This window comes from Haemaphysalis longicornis, unplaced genomic scaffold (assembly GCF_048455015.1).
Source record: "Haemaphysalis longicornis isolate Haplotype H1 unplaced genomic scaffold, Haemaphysalis longicornis Haplotype H1 scaffold_6, whole genome shotgun sequence".
NCBI classification, from domain to species: Eukaryota; Metazoa; Arthropoda; class Arachnida; order Ixodida; family Ixodidae; genus Haemaphysalis; species Haemaphysalis longicornis.
The window spans coordinates 73,384,852-73,404,334 of NW_027526407.1; the positions used below are offsets into that span (position 1 = coordinate 73,384,852).

General features: G+C 48.5%; 1 long non-coding RNA gene across 1 annotated transcript in view; it reads right to left on the reverse strand.

The window, feature by feature from the left end:
- Positions 1 to 16,278, reverse strand: part of LOC144141661 (uncharacterized) — a 60,768-nt gene extending 44,490 nt beyond the window's left edge. Inside the window, exons 1-2 of the long non-coding RNA XR_013316667.1 lie at positions 16,080 to 16,278; positions 4,378 to 4,523 (exon numbers count right to left, since the gene is read on the reverse strand). This is a non-coding gene — a long non-coding RNA (uncharacterized LOC144141661). The remainder of the gene's footprint in view (positions 1 to 4,377; positions 4,524 to 16,079) is intronic.
- Between the last annotated feature and the right edge of the window lie 3,205 nt (positions 16,279 to 19,483).

Consider the following 19,483-nt stretch of genomic DNA (forward strand, 5'->3'; position numbering starts at 1 on the left):
TTGGCAAGGAACGCATGCCGCGACATGGGGACGCACAGTCCGGTAGTTCTCTGGCCAGAAAAATCGCCGGCGGACGTGGTCGTAAGTGAGAGCGGCGGCAAGGTGGCCAGCCGTCGGCACGTCGTGAAGCTGGCGGAGGACATCCGGGCGAAGTTGCTCGGGTACCACCAGAACCAGGTGAGGTCCATCAGCCCGGAAGTTGCGGTGGTATAGGATACCATCCCGCAGCACGAACGCGTTCAGGGAAGGGTCCGCTGGCTCTAAGTGGAGACGGTTGATAATAGGCCGAAAGGTCGGATCATGGCGGTGGTGGTCACCGATGGCTTTGAAGTCCGACAGCGAAAAGACACAAATATCCGTGTCGAGCAAATCAGTGGGAGGCTCTTCGACGGGATGACGAGATAAACAGTCGGAATCTCTGTGCAGATTACCGGACTTGTAGACAACCTAATTATCATAGTCTTCGAGGTATAGGGCCCAGAGAGCCAGCCTACCTGTGGGATCTTGCAGAGAAGAAAGCCAGCATAAGGCATGGTGGTTGGTTACAACGGAAAACTGCCTGACGTTCAGATAAGGTGTAAATTTGCCCGCTGCCCACACCACAGCAAGGCATTCGCGCTCGGTTATAGAGTAGTGGTGTTTGGATGGGGACAACAGACGGCTTGCGCAAGCTATCACCCGGTCGAGGCCCGCCTGTGTTTGGACCGCCGCCGCTCCTATTGCATGGCCGCTGGCGTGTGTGCGAATTTCCGTCAGATCCGAGCTGTCAAGGGGAGCCAGGAATGGCGGGTTCGATAGGTGGCTGATTAGCGCGAAAAAAAGTGGACGCTTGCGCTTGGCCCCAAGAAAACGCTGCATCTTTCTTAAAGGAGTACTGACACCAAATTTTGATACCTAAAATGATATAATTGGCTTCAGTAGTTTGTACAGATGCCTCACATAAATGTTTGCAGTGATCCGAGACCGGAATCACATCTAAAATCAATTTTGATTGTCCAGGCCGCGAGCTTCCACAAATCGGAAGCACTAGCGCAATCGCTTTCGGCGTGACGAAACATTGGCCTGCGTGTCTGGCCGGTTCAGGGTGACGTAATATAGTCGTTTTCAGAACCGGAAACGATATCCTGCGCTGCTGTTGTCGGTGGTATTCGTTTGGGCAGGAGACGTGGGTGTAGCTGTGTGAGCAATGCTTCTAAACGTTGCGTGTTCGACGTCTTTGCTCTTCAGTTCGTTTCCGGCGCATGGTGTTCGGCACTGGTGCCGAAAACTGCGCGATGTCGATGGGCACCGCGGCGACGCGGCGGTGCGCGTCGCCGAGCTCGCCCAAGTTGTGCTATGGCAAGCTCGCGGTATGCGAAGTACTGCTCGTGGAAGCCTGTCCGAGCAAATCGACGACGACGCCAAGATGCATTATTTTCCACGCGACGACATGCAGTGCTAAACGTGGACTGAGTTCGTGCGCGCCGGCGGCCGGAAGAACTGTCGCCCAAGCGAGCGGGCTCGGGGTTGCACGGGTCACCTTGGGTGTTGGGAACTTAGTATCGTGGCAACTATTTGATCGCTGGTATCTGTACAACTGTGAATGACCATCCCTTACACAAATGTTCACCACACTATCATCCCCTTTTTCGCATATGAAGCTTTATTTTGGCAATAATTTCCGTTGCAGCGATCGGCGACCAAGACATCTGCCGCGGCCTGTTTTGATTCTAGCGCGCAGGTGGTGCCATCTTTCGGCCGCTCGCTGCACCGCGGGGCCGGCAGTGCTGGGTCGGAGCGCCGAACCTCCGCTTCCGGTCAGCGTAGGCTCACCATCGCGGCAAATATCTGAACGCCACTTTTAAATTCAGCGCTGATAACAACTCCTAGCACAATTTTCAACACACTAACTTCTACTTTCTCGCATGTGGAGCTTCTTTTTCGTGATCAGATTGATTAGAAGAGTGGCGACAAGCTGTTGCTATCACGGTCTGCGCCGGTTCGAGCCGCAGTGATATTAAAAAACTGACGACGGCGAAGACATCGCCGGCCGAATCGCCTGGCCAAATAAAGTTGTTCTGTCTGTCGGGTGGCAGTGACTCATCCGAGTCTGGCGATTCAGACGACATGTTGACTGCGCGGGCGAGTCGCGGACCATGTGAAATCGTAGCAGACGATGCGGCGAACGCATGGAGGAAAGAAAAACGTCCCTGACGTCACGGGTGAGACCGTGACGTAAGGCTGGCCCGCTTGCAGGCTGGCCTTCGAACGGCCATTTTCCCGCGAGGCGGAAAAATGGTTTGAAATTGGTTTGAAATTTGAAATTGGTTGCAATAAACGTGCTATAATTAATTCTGTGTTGGCGGCTGACGGCTTTCGGTTCGATTTTCGTAATTACTGGCACAATAGGTATTCTTTACAGCATAAAAACTGAAAGCGAGAAATTTCGTGTCACTACTCCTTTAAGAAGATCAGTGAGGGGCTCGAGCGATGGCAGCGAAATTTTTGACAAAGCGGCGGAAGTACGACCACAGCTCTATAAAGCTGCGCACGTCATGCACTGAACCAGAAATGGGGAAGTCTTTGACGGCGCGTATCTTCTCGGGATCGGGTTGAACACCGGTGGAGTGGACTAGGTGACCCAGAATATTGATTTGGAGACATCCGAAATGGCATTTTTTGGAGTTCAGTTGGAGTCCGGCTCGGCGAAAAACACCCAGAACGTCCCAGCGACGTTGCAGGTGAGTCTGAAATGTGGGTGCATACACAACGACGTCGTCCATGTAAAAAAGCAAGTTGTCCACTTGAATCCACGAGGAAGAGAGTCCATCATCCTTTCGAATGTGGCAGGCACGTTACACAGTCCGAATGGCATGACTTTGAATTGCTACAAAGCGTCAGGCGTCACGAAAGCGGTTTTTTCTCTATCTTTTTCGTCAACAGCTATTTGCCAGTATCCGGACCGCAAATCGATGGATGAAAAGTAGGAGGCACCATGTAGGCAGTCGAGGAAGTCATCAATTCGAGGGCGCGGGTATACATCTTTCTTGGTAATTTTGTTCGAGTGCCTGTAGTCAACACAAAAGCGCCATGAGCAATCCTTCTTTTTCGCCAAAACTATCAGTGTGATGCCCATGGGCTAGAGGAGGGTTCAATACCATCATCCCTTCTAAGCATTTCGTCGACTTCCCGCTGAATGACACCTCGCTCGGTGTGAGACACTCGATATGGGCTTCGGCGTATTGGACTGGCATCCCCGGTGTTTATGTGACGCGTCACAACGGATGTCTGGCCTAAGGGCCCGCCGTCGAAGTGAAAAATGTGGCGATGGCTGGCAAGAAGACAGCAGAGCTCGTGAGCTTGGTACGTTGGAAGGTCTGGAAATCATTGTCACAAACGCCTCTGATTTCGCGAGGTTGTGGTAGTTTGATTTGTCAACTTGGGCTGTGTCAAGCGCCATGACAGAAATCTCGCCGTTATCCAATGGCGAAAGCAGGGCAAGCGCTATTTCTTGTGGAAAGACTTATGTCGAAAGTCCGAAATTCGGTAACGACCGTGTGATCCGTTTTTGGGCACCCGTTACGACCGAAAACGGGAGAGCCACGAGGCGGTCGAGCAACACGTCTGTAACCAGTGAAACGATGTAATCACCATCCGGCACGGGTGGAGACCAGGTCAGCGGAAGGTAGGTGACTGCCTCTGGGGCCAGGTGAATGTGCTCAGTGGAACGAAGCCGGGGCTAATGTTCGACATCAATAGGAAGGGGGTGCCGTAGCTCGAGCAGAAGAACACCCGAGGCACAATCGATTAAGGCTGCGTGGTCCGCGAGACAGTCCAGGCCGATAATAATGTCATGAGTGCACGTGTCCAGGACAGCAACCATAACAGGGATTTCGTGACCGGCCAGTCCAACACGCGCAGAACACATTCCGGCTACGGAGGTCATCCCACCATCGGCAACCCTCAGACCACAGGACGGGACAGGCGGGAGGACTTTGCGTCGACGGCGGCGAAGGGATGAGCTCATAAGAGACAACTGCGCACCTGTATCGACTAAAGCAGTTACCGGTACACCATCGACATGAAGGGCTAATAAGGTTTCCTTTCCAGGACGAGGAGGTAGAGGATTAGGGAATTTTCAAGACAGGTCGAAAATGCAGCAATTAGAGGCACAAATGTTCGCACTGTTACAAGGGTCTTCAAACGTTTCCTTAAAGAGTGCAAATGTTGAAAAGGGAAAGTTTTCTTACCGCTAATAACTTTTATATCCATTATGTTAATCGCCGTAGAGTATGTTTTTGCTATGAAATCTCCCCACAGCACCAGCGTTACTCTGCAAAAAAAGGTATCCAAAGAGCGCCGCTGAAACAAGCAACCTATGCAACAAATTGGTCTCACCTAACTTCATCAAGCAGGTATGTTCGCGTGAATTTAACGTGGCCCTGGGTGTGACGCATCACCATGTCAAATTCACACAGAACGCACTCATCGAAAAGAGTTCCGTTTGTTGTCCAAATATATTCGCCTTTCTTCCTATCGTAGAACTGAAACAAATGCACAAACATACTTTATATCGGTTATTGCGAGCTGGACAGGAGCGAGCTACATGATCAATTACTTAGATGGCAAGCAACGTTAAGGTAACATTTCATTTTATAATAAGATGCTGGCCGCACTGCTTCTGAACATTTGTACTCAACTGAAGAAATTTGGTTTACTACGTGGGAACAGAAGAAATGATGGCATGTGGGTTTTCATCATTTGAAAATGCAGTGCTGTTAAAAATAGTATTTATTGTTTATAACTTTCATGACCATTATTAAACAAGCAGCGCGTAATTTTCTCACCATAGTTTTTTTTTTTACTAGGGTTAGTTGTAAGCGGCAACACCAACATTTAAAACACTGATCCCGGGCAGCTATTTCTCAAGTAAAGCTTTACTACTTTCTTCCAGCGTTTTCGCGGTGGATGCGCAAGTTAATGTTTTGACCGGAGACACACACCCGGCGACACACCCCTCCAAGCGCATCGCGTGATTCACCCCGCCCACTGTCGGCGCTGCGCAGAACGCCCTGTTTTCGGGTCGTTCTGCTCCCATAGCGGCGGCGGCCGCAACGGGAGCGGGCGCTCAGCTGGTCGGCAGCCGACCAAACCCGCAGCGTCCCACGCATGCGCCACTGGGTCGTCTCGGGCTATCTGACTCATTTTGTACCGCGTTCGCCGAGAATGAAAGCGAAGCCGGGCGTCCTTCTGCGAGCGTTGCACGGGACCGAACGGCTTTGAGCCGTGGTCGGCAATTCAGCTACATCAAAGGTTAACCAAGCAAAACCCAGGCTCAACCAGACTCAGCCAAGCTTTTCCTTTGCATACGCTGATCTCCACTCAGTTGCTGGATGGCGCTACGCCGCTGTCGCGGCCGGGCGCGCGCACGGCCACCGGAAGTTGAACGGTCCGTCCCGGAAGTCGGGCGTCTGCTACGCTTTTCAACCGCTGGTATGCGTCCGCATTGGTGCATTTTGTCATTTTGTTCTCACTTAATTGCATTTTGGCGATACACATAGCGTTCAGATCGCCACCTATGCTATACCGAAACATGCGACGTTAATATGAAGCAGAATGTAATTGCGAAGGAGAACGAAAATGTCACTTGGGTCTTGGTTTGAAAGGAAACGACACAACTCGAACGGGATATAGGCTAGCGAGTGGACTTAATGATTCGTTTTAAGCTGCACGTCTTACAATAAATTAACAGTCGTGAAGAGGCTTGTATTAGTCGAAAAAAATAAATTAACAGCCGTGAAAGGACTTCGATTATCCGAAAATCAACCAGCTAAGCGAGTTCGATATCAACACGGACAAAAGCTGCCTGAAACAGAAGAACCGATTTGAGGTTTGCTACGTGCCGACAAAAAAAAAAAACTGAAAATGACTTTGCGCAGCTTGGTCCTGTTTTACCTTCGAAGGTCAGTACTTCGGAATCCTTCACTGTATGAATTCAACCATATGTGTGTTTGGGAAGTATACCCCTAGCATCTTAGACAGCTATCATAGCACCACTGAGATACATCCGTATTTATTCGCGTAATGATCGCACTTTTTTCCCCAAAAAATATGATGCGAATTTAGGGGTGCGATCATTACGCGAGGTAAATTTTACGCGAAAAAAGTTTCAGCGCAGAAAACGCAATTGCAGGTCAGAATATTTACGATAGGTCTCATGAACATAATAAACATAATAAATTAAACCATAATAAAATCTCCACGGACCAGCTCCAGTTACGTTGCAAAGTGACGCAAAATGCCGTGTTTTCATGAATTACGGAACGCGCCAGAATGAGTTTGCTGCGGGGTGAGAACAGGTCGACCAATAAGTGGCTGCTGCTGCTGTCGCAGTATGGGACAACACGACACTGCTGACGACGCAGCAAGCCGAGCGCGTTTTTTCTTTGTCTGGTGAGTTCATTATGCGCATTTAGTGAGAGTTTCTTCCGCACCAATAATGAACTCACGCCTGCCGATATCGGCAAGTCCGAGGAAATAAAGTACCCATATCCGCTTTGAAATAGGAGGAAACTAAGGTAAGCACGACCATCATCGTCTGGACTTGGCACACATATGACATATGGCTGCGGCAAGTTCAGGGTGTGATCGTTGCGCGGGAAATAAAAAAAAGTCATATTTTGACGACGAATTTCCGGGTTGCGATCATTACGTGAGTGCGATCATTATGCGACGAAATACGGTAATGGAGATAGCAGCATTTCAACAATTGAAAGAAAAAAATGGGCATTTAAAATTGAAGACCTCGCGCTTTGTAACGTAATGGAGATGTTTTTCCAGTTACGTTTCATTGCTTACAGTACATGGTTTCACAGCTTTTCACAGCTCCATGTAGATTTTATTGTGCTTCGAGCTAATTGGTGGGGCGGAATTTTAAAGCGACTCTGCAAATATACTACGAAAAACTGTAGCGCCCATGCAGGCGATTTCAGTGTCTAATAAACGTAGCATCAACTGCAGGGGAAGTTATACGAACGCTAAACGAGTGAACTGCGATGGCCGAACAGTGTTCTTTCTTTTTTCAGGGCAGCTATACCAAAATGCCGATCCGTGTCGTACTATGCCTTTCATAGATGTTTCGGTAAAGAAAACAACATGGGCACGGCGTCAGGCTATAGCTGAGTTCGTGTGCCCGTTCTGTCAAAGCAGTTGTCAGTAAAGTGGTCACTGCGGAGCTTGCTGCCTGGGGATGGAGCCTATTTGTCCCTTCTTAAGTTTGCCACCCAACGCCGGTATAAACCCTGCTTAGAGCGACAGAATCTGCGTAACAAGAGCCACAGCTTAAAAACGGCACTGTAATGACATTTGCGTTTCACTGCGTATCACGCAGGTCATACAGAATTGTGTAATACTTCTAAGTAGAACGTTTTCCCAGACGACTTCTCTGGTCTGCTTGTGGAGTTGACGGCGCAACAAGCAGGCATTTTTGGCGGAATGCGCGCGCAACCAGCCCATACGTAGCATACGCTATGCTGGAACGGCAGCCATTTGCCTGACTTCCGGGACGAGTGCTCGAACTTCCGGCGGCCGTGCGCCGGAGAGCTCGAAGCGCCATCCAGCAACTATAGTGGAGATCAGTGTTTGCATATCAAAGGTTGGCTAAGCGAAGCCACAACCATTTTACTGCAAAGCAGTATATGTCTAACCCCCCCCCCCCCCCACCCCTAGGTTTTCTTTCCGGTGTCACCGATTTACTCGGCGCCACTCCGGGGCTCCTCCTCACCACCGCTGACACCTCTTGCATAACTACTTTCCCCCTCACCTCCACCGATGCCCCTTTGGTAAGTTGCTCAGTCGGCAGCTAACGGCGATATGTGGTTATCAGATGATTGCCAAAAATAAGTAGAAGTGAGGACGGGCATAAAAAATGCACTGACGATTGCTACACTCCCTAATATGAAATTAGTGCGCAGCGCGAGCTGGAGTCTCCTCGGTCAACGGGCATTTCTGCTACTTCTCTGGAAGCCTTTGCGTGATCAGATTACGTAGTGCAGCGTTCGCTACTCTGCTGCTACCTCGCAGTGCGCCGCCGTGCCGGCCAGCATGTTGCAAATCGTGTTTGAACCTCCCGCGCAAATGTCACGTGGTTCGGATTAGCTCCGCACAAGGGAGCCGCGAGCATGTTGCTCCATAGCGTGTTTGTACCTACCGCGCAAACGTCAAGTGGCTTGGATTAGCGGAAAATTGAACGGCGTATGGGGAAAGTATCAGTGGGAGGGCGCTCCTTGGTGGCCACACATGAAACATGTGTGAGGGAAAGGCAGTGAGAGCGATGATGCCGTACCCGCACGTGTCGTACTCCACCTCGCCCTTCTCCATACGCGCCTCTCCGTTTTTTTTTCTTTCGTCGCTGCTGTGTTCGCTCACTCTGTTACGCGGACATGAACAGACGGCGCTCCCGCGAAGCCCAGGTAACGGCTGCCAAAGGGCTGCCCCCTAAAACGACCGAAACGCGCCGTTACCGTTTTCAACAAATCCATTTCGCCAAGTAGCTGTGAATTCCTCCCGGTAGGAAGAATTCCCGGCGTCCCGGCAGTTGGGACGCCGGCTTGAGCCCATATTTCTTTTTCAGCTTGGAAGGTCTTCCAAGCGATATTCTCGCTGTTGTCTTTCACGCCTAACTATGCGCTGTCACCGGTTGCCGTTTTATGCGTGCATGGTTTGCGAGTAGAAAAAAGGGGGTGTGCACGCACAGCTAGGCTTCATTCCGCTACCGATGAAATGCCGGTTGTGCTGGTATTTAGATGACAAAATTACATGGCTCAATGCGGTTAGTCAGCTGTCCTTCTCAATTCAGTAGTTACGGTGTACGTTGATGTGTTACGCAGACATCTCACACACACAGTAAGATGCATGCGAGAGGAAAGAAAATGGACAGCCACATGTTTGTTCGCGAGGATAGATCTCAAGGGCTTCCCAATTTTAAATCGTTATTGGGGCGGATGCATGTTCGTATTGTAGGAAGAAGATCAAGGATCGAAGCGTTGGCCCGAACACAAGCGCCAATGAGTGCAACAACAACGAAAAGCTGCTCGCATCGCCGTTACCGCCTGAAGTTCAACTCGTCGAGTAGCGGCGAATCCCTCCCCGATGAACAGCAAGTTGGCCGCTTGGAACTCCGGCTTGAGCCAATATCACTCCTTCAGAGGGCTTTCAGGGGATATTGTCGACGGCCTCAGTCACTTCTAAGCACGCGCACAATGCCGGTTTAGGCGTGCGCAGGTTTGTAGTGGAAAATAGTGAAAGGGGGGGGTGGGGGGGGGGGGGGGGGCGTGCACACGCAGCTGTCTGTTTCACGCGCACGTAATGATGGATGTCATGTCCATGGTGCTCGTCCGAGGTTAAGCGCGGACTTTAAAAGGCCAAATCGGACCTGTCCGGGCCCTTAGTGGTAGAGCTGATTGGTTTTGTATGTTACACAAACAGTAACATGCTTACGACAGGGGGGACACAGGCAGCTCCATGCTTGTGTGCAAGAACAAAGCTTGGGAGAACAAAGCTTGGGTCCTTCAGAGGTTCATTCAGGTAATAGGAAGTGTGCTCCATCAGAATTGGCTAGGAACTGTGCGCCATTACGAATTACAACAAACGTGTTTTGTTTCGTGCACTCCGCAAACTGCGACAAGCTTTGCAGGTAGTCCTTCTTCACAGAGTGGAAGGGCACTGATTTTTTGTTCCTGGTGGAATCATGTTTTGAATGTGTACCTTTCATGCACCATACAGCGTCTATTTCATTTCCACATTAAATTTACCTAACGAAATCCCAACCAGCTCTCGTAATGATAAACGGGCTTTGTTTTTCATTTATTTCGTCCGAATTTGCTGTTTGTGGATATTTTGTATTCAGTGGATTAGTTGTCTCAATTTTGAAAAAAATATAGTCATAAGATTTTGGTGTAATTTGTTGCCTTCAAAATCCTTGCGCCGCACTATCGCAACCCAGACTAAACTACAATATCGGAATTGATCTCTTTCCGTGTGCATTCATCGTCACGGTAAATATTCCGAAATCACTAAATTGGCCAATTACCGAAAAAGCCGGACTCTGCGTAGTGTCAGAAAGTCGTATTTTTTAGAACAGTTTCTTAGCGCGGGGAGCTCTTTAGATCTACCTTAGACTTCCAATTAACAAACGTGGCCTTCAGCGTCAGTAAACGCAGGTAAAGTTAAATTCCAGCAAGGGGGCACTCGGAACGCATACCTTTAGCAAAGCCGGTGGTCTCGTTGGATTTTAAATGTTAGAGTTAGTTTATGTAAAACTTAGCGTTGTAGTGTTATATCTAAAAAAATATAAGATTTTCGGCTTCCCTTTGCATGCAGCCAAAAACGGACAAGGCCTACACCACTCCGCCGCAACATGTCACTTGGTAAGACATACTGATACAGGTGGCCACTCGGCGATAATCTCAATGAAGCTAATTCTTGCCAGGTTCGCAGCGCATTAACATTTTACAAATTGCGCTACTGAACCTCTTGCGTTTCGCTTATCAATGCCCAATTCTACGCAATCAAAAACGCCACTTTGGGAGTTTAAAAGGTGGTACTAATTGCTTTCCTATTGACGCGTGTCTTTTTCACTCCATCCACTCTCTCCTCAATCTCAACGTGATTCAAATCTTTTGCGGCCATCCCTTGCCCTTCAGGACCTGTGTTTACTGGCACAATCATGTATTCCTCCGATTCCAGTGCCACACATTATACCCCCTTGCCACCCCCATAGAGAATTCCGTTCCGAACCTTCGTATCCTTCCCTGCTGTCCAAAATGACCCCCTCTTTCATGCAGGTCTTCGTCATGCGGTGGTCAAATATGATTTAACTACTTTGCTTCGCAGGGTATTGCCTACACAGATGCGTTATTTGTGGCTGCATGAGGTTCCTGCGGCTGTATCAAGTTTAAGGCCGCTCGAGCAAACGTGCGTGCGCAGGCAGTCCACTGCGCAGGCTATATGTTTCCCTCTCTCTGTGTTGCCCTGTATAAAGCACTATCGCGCAGTAAACCGATGACCATTTTTCGCTGGGAGCCGGCATGCCACTGTTCCTCATAAGCATGGACGAAATATGGTGTCGGTAGTGGCGACGGGTGATTTTCGGCATTAAAAAACCATACCGCGGCCGCGGCGGAACCGGACAGAAGAGGTATGGAATTTGTGAAACCGCCTGAGCAGCTGCGGCTCAAAGGTGATATTAGGGCGATGAAACTTCGCCGTTTTTATGCCCGTGACCCCAGCGATCATGACGTTTGGGGGCTTTACTACATACGAGCAAAAATGAACGTTGTTGTTGCATTTTGTATTTATTACCAGGTTACTTATTAACTCTGCAGATTTTTATATGCAAGTGAACTTCAAAGTTGCAGTTCGAGATTGTGAAAATACGAGCGCCACCCAGAGTGGAAAACTGGAACCGCGCCTTTCTACCTCGCACCGCTGAAAAGGAGCGTTTTTTGTCGCGCGCACAGATATGCTGTGGTGTAAGGGTGCTAAGGTGTTCCAAAGGCCGGTTTTACCACCGTCAAGTTTGTTTCATCGAAACACACGCATGAATGCATTCGCCCCGTCATTACTCTTCGCGGAGTGCTACGTGGTGTCAAAATTTTTCACGCCATGCCGGCATAAATTTCTTTCGGAATTAAGCGGACGAAAGGTACGATCTGCATGCTGCTCAGTCGAGAATAGGGCCCCTGGGGGCCTATTCTCGACTGTACAAATTGCCAGCAATTCGCCATGTTTTTTTACGCTAGCACGACGTAAGCAATCAGTGATGTCCTGCACCTATAGGTATGACGACGTGCAGTGTAATTTGACGATTCACTCATAAAGATCGCAATCAAGGAATCAAATATTGCGTAAGAAAGATAAAAGTACTATAAAAATTAAGACGGTAGCTGAGGCTGACAAGAAAAACACATTTCTGCAGGTCAAAATTGGCGTCAACACCACAAGGCGATCGAGGAACGTGATCCAAAAGTGAGCGAAAGGGCGGATATGGAGCTAAACAACATTACACAATTTTTTACGGTATCTATTTATTTCTTTCAATCGCTTTTAGTAACATAGCTGGGCTCTCTGCTTCAACGCAAGCTTTGTTGCGTTATCAGCTTCCAACGCCGCCCCGCTATCGTCTGCTGCTATGTTACAAGTTTATGTCGTGATCACAGAAAAAGTCGGCGGCGACCGTCGCTTGTGAAGCACATATGAGCAGCAAAGATGTCACCGATTCACTCATTCGTGAACCTCGACTTGAATCTACACTCTAATGAACCAGTCATTTTTCTTTGCTATTTTGCTCTTGAGTTCGATCATGTGACCAAGCAGCTTACTAGGAGGTGCGTGGACAAATACCATGCATTGGGTTGTCCTTGTGATGGAGAGACTTGTACTGCCCTCTTATGTTGCGGTTACGCCAAACAAATAATTTTATTTTATTGCCAAACATAAAAGCAAACTACGACACGTTATTTGCATGCTCCGTGATCGCTGACTGGAAAACAGTTGAAAGTATAATTTGTTTCGGTAGAAAACATGCTTTAAACCACCTGAATGCGAAACTGCGCCTGCTGCGAATTCGCGCACATTTCGAGGCGCCGAAAGCTGGGGCAATTTATCTCCCTATTTTGCTTGTATTTTGCGACAAAAAGAGCCGCCATTTTCAAGCTGTTACGTAACATTACGTCGCTTTTACGCAGGCTGAAGTTGCCGCTGTTTGACGTAATCGTTCGCACCAACTGTTTAAATTACGTCACGCCTTCTCAGCCAATCACAGAGAGGGTGTGTATTACAATGAGTATTGTTGTTGAATAGCAAAGACAGGCTTACGTTGTCATATCCGGAGCATTTAGTCTAGTTTTTCATTGCCGGCCAATAATTGTGCACTTTCAGTAAAGAGAAATAACGCAAACTTTAGAAGTGGTGCCCGTAAACGTCATGAAACGTCAAAATGACGACAGCACACACAACCGCTTTGTCAACCGGAAGCACGTAACCAAAACTGAAAGCCAATCAGAAAAGGCTTCCGGCAATTTGACAGCAAACATGGCGAATATCCGGCAATTTGTGCAGTCCAGAATAGGGCCCCTAGGGTTCTTTATTCTTCGCCGAACTCTCGTACACACGGGCGTTTTAGATGCGAAGCATCTCATGCTCGGGGCTGTGTCCCTCCCTCCTCGTTGTTGTCCGCCATCCGCACTCTACTGCGCATGCGCGTCTCTTCAGCCCCGTCAGCGTTTGGGCTGACATCAGTGCAGTCCACTATAAAAAGGAATACTTAGGCGGCGCCCGGTTTCGATCCCATGACTCCCTGGCCACAACGGAATGTACGTGGCACTCTTCCCACTGCGCTACAAACCGAGACGGGAGCATGTGCTACGAACGCGCCTTATGTCCTTCACTCATTCAAACTACGTCAAGAAGCTACTGATACAGCGAAGGCACGCGAAGCTGAACGTCAACAGAAACGAGGAACTGAAAACTTTAGATGACGATGTTAACTTTACCACGGGAAAGCTGTGGCGGAAAGCGCCAGTTGTTGTTGTAAACTTTATTAGAAAGGAAGGCCAAATGCCAGGTGGGGTGCAGGAAGGGAATGGGGAGGGCGGAGCACAGTCCTTATGACGCCGTCTTCAAGGGCTCTCTTCAGACGTCGTGCAGACCACGGCTAAATTGCCCGTACTAGGCCGCTTTTTGTGGCATAAATGGTGATTTCGAAGAGTGTGTCGTGTGAGAGGGTTGTTGGGTCGATGTAAGTTAAGGAAAGCGCCACGCGCCTTCCAGCTGAACCAGAGAAGAGGGCGAAGAGGGCGGGCAGCGGTGTAGGAGCGTGAACGCGTAATAAAGAAAGACGAGAACCAGGAGGTGTTCGATCAGGTAACGCGGGTGTCGGTGTCTTCGCTGTCTCTACATTTCTCTGTCTCTACATGGGGGTTCACACTGCGTTCCCATTCGTGCTGTAATAAATGTAACAACATAACGGCAACCCAATGAAACCTACACGGAATTCCCATGATGCTTCGCATCCTGCTCATGGTTCCCCACGGGAAGATGGTGTAATTTTTTGCTTTTCGCTTCCATCAGAAAAAGCGGCCGCCGCGGCCGGGAATCGAACCCGCGACGTCGTGCTCAGCAGCGCAACGCCTTAGCCAGTGAACCACCGCGGCGGGTTCCAGGACGGTGTAACGCTGTCGTGCTCAGCAGCGCAGCGCCTTAGCCAGTGAGCCACCGCGGCGGGTTCCAGGACGGTGTAACGCTTTGCATTCCCACAGAAATGCATAATTGTCGGAAGTAACACGTTTATTCGTTATAATAGCATAAGAGGTAATTGTGCGAAGAGAATCTGGAAAAACGGAACAAGAAGAAACCGTGAAAAAATAAAAATTCACGAAAATGATCTAAAGAACGGAGAATATTCTCTTTATATATTCCCTCCCAAAGCCGGAGATTAAACCAAGAGTCTGACAGAATAACGCAAGAAATAAGAAAAAATAGCGGAAATGAGAAAACCGTGTGACGCCCTGTATTTTCTCAGCAATGTATAAATAGCAGAAGTGTCGCATTTATTCATTATAATGACCTAAATGGAGATAGGTGGCCGAACGTATATTTTGAAAAACGAAGAGGAAACAAAACAAAAAAGTAAATTTTGTTCAAAATCACATGATGAAGTCAAAAATATGCATCCTATACATCTCCTCCAAAAACCGAAGACTAAAATAAAAAAAGGCAAGGAAAAGAACTTTGAAAATATTGTAAATAACAACAAAAAGTTACCAACCATACGCTACGCCTTTATCTGGAAAAAACGTAATTTCCGAAGTACTGTCGTTTGATTGTTATTATGATATATACTTATATCACTGGCATAAAGAAACGAAAGAACACTAAAAACAATAAAATAACCACGTCTTCGACCACATAGCCAAATTTGTCCTTAATGAACTCACGCTCAATAGAAGCGGCATAAAAATTGTACGCATTGGGAGACAACTGCGTCAATTTCTGAGGAATTTTTTTTTCAGTAGAGGCCGAAACAGCTGCACTTTTCGGCCTTGGTATTCTAAGGGTAGAAAAGTGGTTTTTCTATCGAACGGCCTGGGTTCCATCCGTTGGAATGCCCAAAATATAACTCTAAAGTATGAAGTCCTTCACGGTGCGAAAAACCGTCCTTATCCTGTCGAGAAATCGATCGCCATTGTAAATCGTAAACAAATAAAAAACCTACGTGTGATGTCATGAAACTTGAACCGGAGTCTGGACAGTAGCAGCCCGATGTGCTAACACGGTGCCATCTCTGCACGCTGCCAGCGCCAGAACAGTAGTTGTCATTTCTGTTGTTCCTTCCTTCGTGTCTCCTACCCACGGGGCCTGTTATCAGGACCTTCGAGGAGCTAAAGTGCCCGCTTAAAAAATCAGCAAACTACATATTGGACGTACAAAATTGTGTGATAATATGTGCCGCGCCATACCCAAACGCAATGGGACTTGAGTTAAACAGGTACACACCAACCTCGCAATATCTCTATTGTAGGAAAACTGTGGCCTGTACCATTTTGCTTGCTGACGTATTTCGTGTAGTAAGAAAAGGGAACGATTGAGAAGAAGGAGACGTATACACAACATTGCTGCAAAAGAGCTGGTTGAAATGAATCGCACCAAGAGATAGACAATGAAAGCATAGAAAGCGACGACGTTAATACGATGTCCGAGTACAGACGTTGTAATGCGTATTGATAGGCTTTGGCCTTTGCGTCACGTTAGGAGACGTAAGTGCCCCGGGGAATGCCTTTTAAAGCTTAGTGGCTTTTTAACTGTAAAGTATTTTGTGAGCTGATATTTCGGTATTCCTGTCGTAACTCAGGGTCGTTTGGTATCTGCTGGGTAGGTTTAAATGGTGCTGACGGCATAAAAACAGGTTTCGGTTACTGGAAGCACTGGAAGTACGATATTGTAATGAAAGAACAATGTTGTAACGTAATATCACGACCTAAGGAGACTTACTACGCACAGGAATGGTAAAGATAATGAATGTAAGTACCACTTGTACTCACCTCGCTTATGTTGTATCGATCGGTAACATCACTAGATCTTTTATTTTGATGAGCGTCTGATGGATCTATCAGTACAACTGTTAATGAGAAGATTAAGACTTTCACCGCCATGAATATTTTGGGTAAAAGAATGCCGATCTGCCTGCCTCTGATTACTAGATAGAAAATTTAAGATGAACTACTCGACAGCGAGATACTTCAGAGAGGTGAGGAAACGCTGATATTTACAAAAAATTTGCTTGTTCAACGGGCTTCTTGTGACGTATACTTTCCGAAATAAATCCGAACACGCCACCTGCGTTGACTACTTAATTGCTTCAAGGCGCTCGTATTGCTCTTTGCTTTCGTATTTTAAACATATATCATGAAGACTTGACTGATCGAGAATAGCGGAAGAAATGCCGTGATGTTTTCGACCCGGCTTTTTGGTCTACAACGATACGGCTAATGTCGGAATATTCATCGTCATAAGTTTTTTGCGTGCACTGGTGTCCGAAGAGCAGCAAACGAATGACCGGGTATGTTTTGCTACGTTAACGCGGATGGCATGCGCATCTCGCAACTGGCTGCCATTACGCGTCATTTCCGCTGAGTAGCACTGTTCTTTCTCGCTTATCGCAGCGAGGCATAATGAACTTGCGCAATTATGGGGACAATTTTGAATCATTAGCGACGCGTTATTACAGCCTCCAGAACCAACATGAATGCACGGGGCTTACATATTCTCGCTCGTGATATGTGCGTGTGTGTGTGATAGCTTTTCTGCAACACGACCGTGAATAAATGCTTGACATTTTTATTTCGTGTCTGTCCCTATATAGCACGAACTTGTGACCGTGGAAAGGTCGACGCACACTCCAGCCTCAAGCCGACCATCAGCCTGCAAGTAGTGACGATGAAGCACCTCGATCAGCTGCACTCATCGCAGTTTATTCTTTGCGATTAACAAAGATGATTCCAACAAAACTGGAGGGTTTGGGGGGACGCCACATGGCTGGGGGACGCCACATACTTGTCACAACCCTTACCCACCCAGTTTTTTTGTCCAACACAAACAAAAATACGATGCTCTTTTACCATGGCAAGTAATGGTCCGCGGTCCCCATGGTCACGTGCTCCATCTAGGCCCGGGTGGGGCAACGCCGGACGGGGCCTGAGCCTGTCTCGCTTTAACTAGAGGGTCCAGAAAGGCCGGCTGTGAGAGCGGCGCTGAACTTGACAATGTTACAACGGGCGCTGCGCAACTAATGATGCTTGCATCCTTTAGTGCTTCACTGGTAACGACAGGTGTTGCTGTTGGCAGCCCGGTGGGCTGTACTTTTGAAGTGGCGGCTCAGGTTGCAAGCTGGGTCGCGAGGAAACCCTAACAAGGTCAGCATGCCGGGGACACGTGGTCCCATCCGACATATGAATGAGCAGCACAGGAACGAGATGCACAGGAAGGAGATACCACCTGTACCAGCGGGCCCCGGTGGATCAGGACGGAAGTTCATGGTGAAGACCAGAGCTCCAGACTCCGGCAAAGGCCTGGGCTGGCAACCTCGCTCAGCAGCTAGCTTCTGCTTCAGCTACTTCAGGAGCGCTGTTGACCGGAGGTTTATATGCTACGCGTCCCATGGCACTATGACAATTCGGCAGAACAGGAGCTCACAGAAGGCATGGCAGGGGACATCGTGGGGCGTGGTCCGGTACTGAAACAGTAGCAGGGCAACCGGCGTTTGGGAATCCCCAGACGTACTCTCTTTGGGCTTGTCCCTTATGGTCTGCACCACCCGCTCGGCGGCACCGTTTTGCGCAGGGTGGTATGGCGAACCATCATTCGGCGGATTCAGTTTTTTGTTAGTCACGCCAGGTATTTTGTGCGGGTAAAAGCGGGACCATTGTCGGACACGATGACGTCCGGCAACCCGGGATTTAGCGTGCGTGCCATACGAATAAACAGACACTTAGTGCCTCGACTTCACTGTCATACGTCTTTTGATAAAGGACATACGTCTTTTACCTGCGCTCGGCAGAACAATGCGGGTCGTCAACACCGGAATAACATAACGTTGCGTCAGAGTCTTCGAGCAACAGGAGCTACGTTGTCATAATATCATCGTTCACGATACGTCCACGTGGATTTTTTACGTTCTCTGCAAACGATTGACCATCGTGGAAGCTGCGATTCTTCGGCTTTTACTCGGCATCAAGGCTTCAAAACCATCCCGCGCAGCAGCAAGTCAACACGCTCATCTACCTGATGCCTTCAAAAGCCGAAGATATCAGCGCGCGTTCAACATTTCGTAAGCCTACTCCGAGGACTTACAAAAGTCATCAAAACTTGTGATCAGTATTTGGTACCTCGGGTAAACTTCAACTTTGAGAGAGCAATGTTCGACAAGCCCGTTTAGCAACCGATAGAATGGGTCTATTTGGCAACAACGCTTCCCAACCTCTCCGAGACATGCAACTACGGAAGTCTGCGAGACCAACTGGAAACCTACGGTCTTGTGGTAGGCCTCAAAGTCATGGAATTGTCCGAAAAACTGCAGCTCGACGCAAACCTCGCTCGAAAAAGCGCTTATGCGAGCCCGTCAGCGCGAAGCCCTCAAATGTTAGCATTCGACACTACACGCCCAAGAGGCTAAATACCACAACATAGATCGTGAGCAATGTCCCAATTCAAAACCACGAACATCGCCGCAATATCAGACGTCCCGCCAAAGCACTGCGGCCAAGATTTCAAAGCAGAAACGTTGCCGATGGTGCGCAAAAGGCAGCCATCCTCATGCGGCTTGGCCAACGAACGCATTGATCTCTTCAGACTGCAAAAGGGGGGCCACTATGCTCCATAATGCTTGACATCTGCATGCAAACAGCCTACTGCAAGCACCAACGTCGCCTTTCTGGTTGCCACTACCGCAAAACTCCGTCCGACAAGTGGAGCACATTCGTAACATTTGGCAGCACGTCACTACGTTTCAAAACTGACTGCGCAGCAGATAAAACCGTCATGTCCGATCACAAATATCGGCAATTGTTTCGGCAATCATCATCGTCATCATCATCATCACCAGCCTATCTACTCCCACTGCAGGGCAAAGGCCTCTTCCATTATTCTCCAAATACCCCGGTCCTGCGATAACTGCGCCCAATTTATCCCCGCAAACTTCTTGATCTCATCTGCCCATCTAACTTTCTGCCGCCCTCTGAAACGCTTGCCTTCTCTAGAAATTCACTCTGTTACCCTTAATGACCAACGGTTATCTTGCCTTCCCCTTATATGCCCTGCCCACGTCCATTTCTTCTTCTTAATTTCTACTAATATGTCCTGAACACGTGTTTGTTCCCTCACCCGCTCCGCTCTTTTTTGTCCCTTAATGTTACACCTATCATCTTCCGTTCCATTGCGCGCTGAGTCG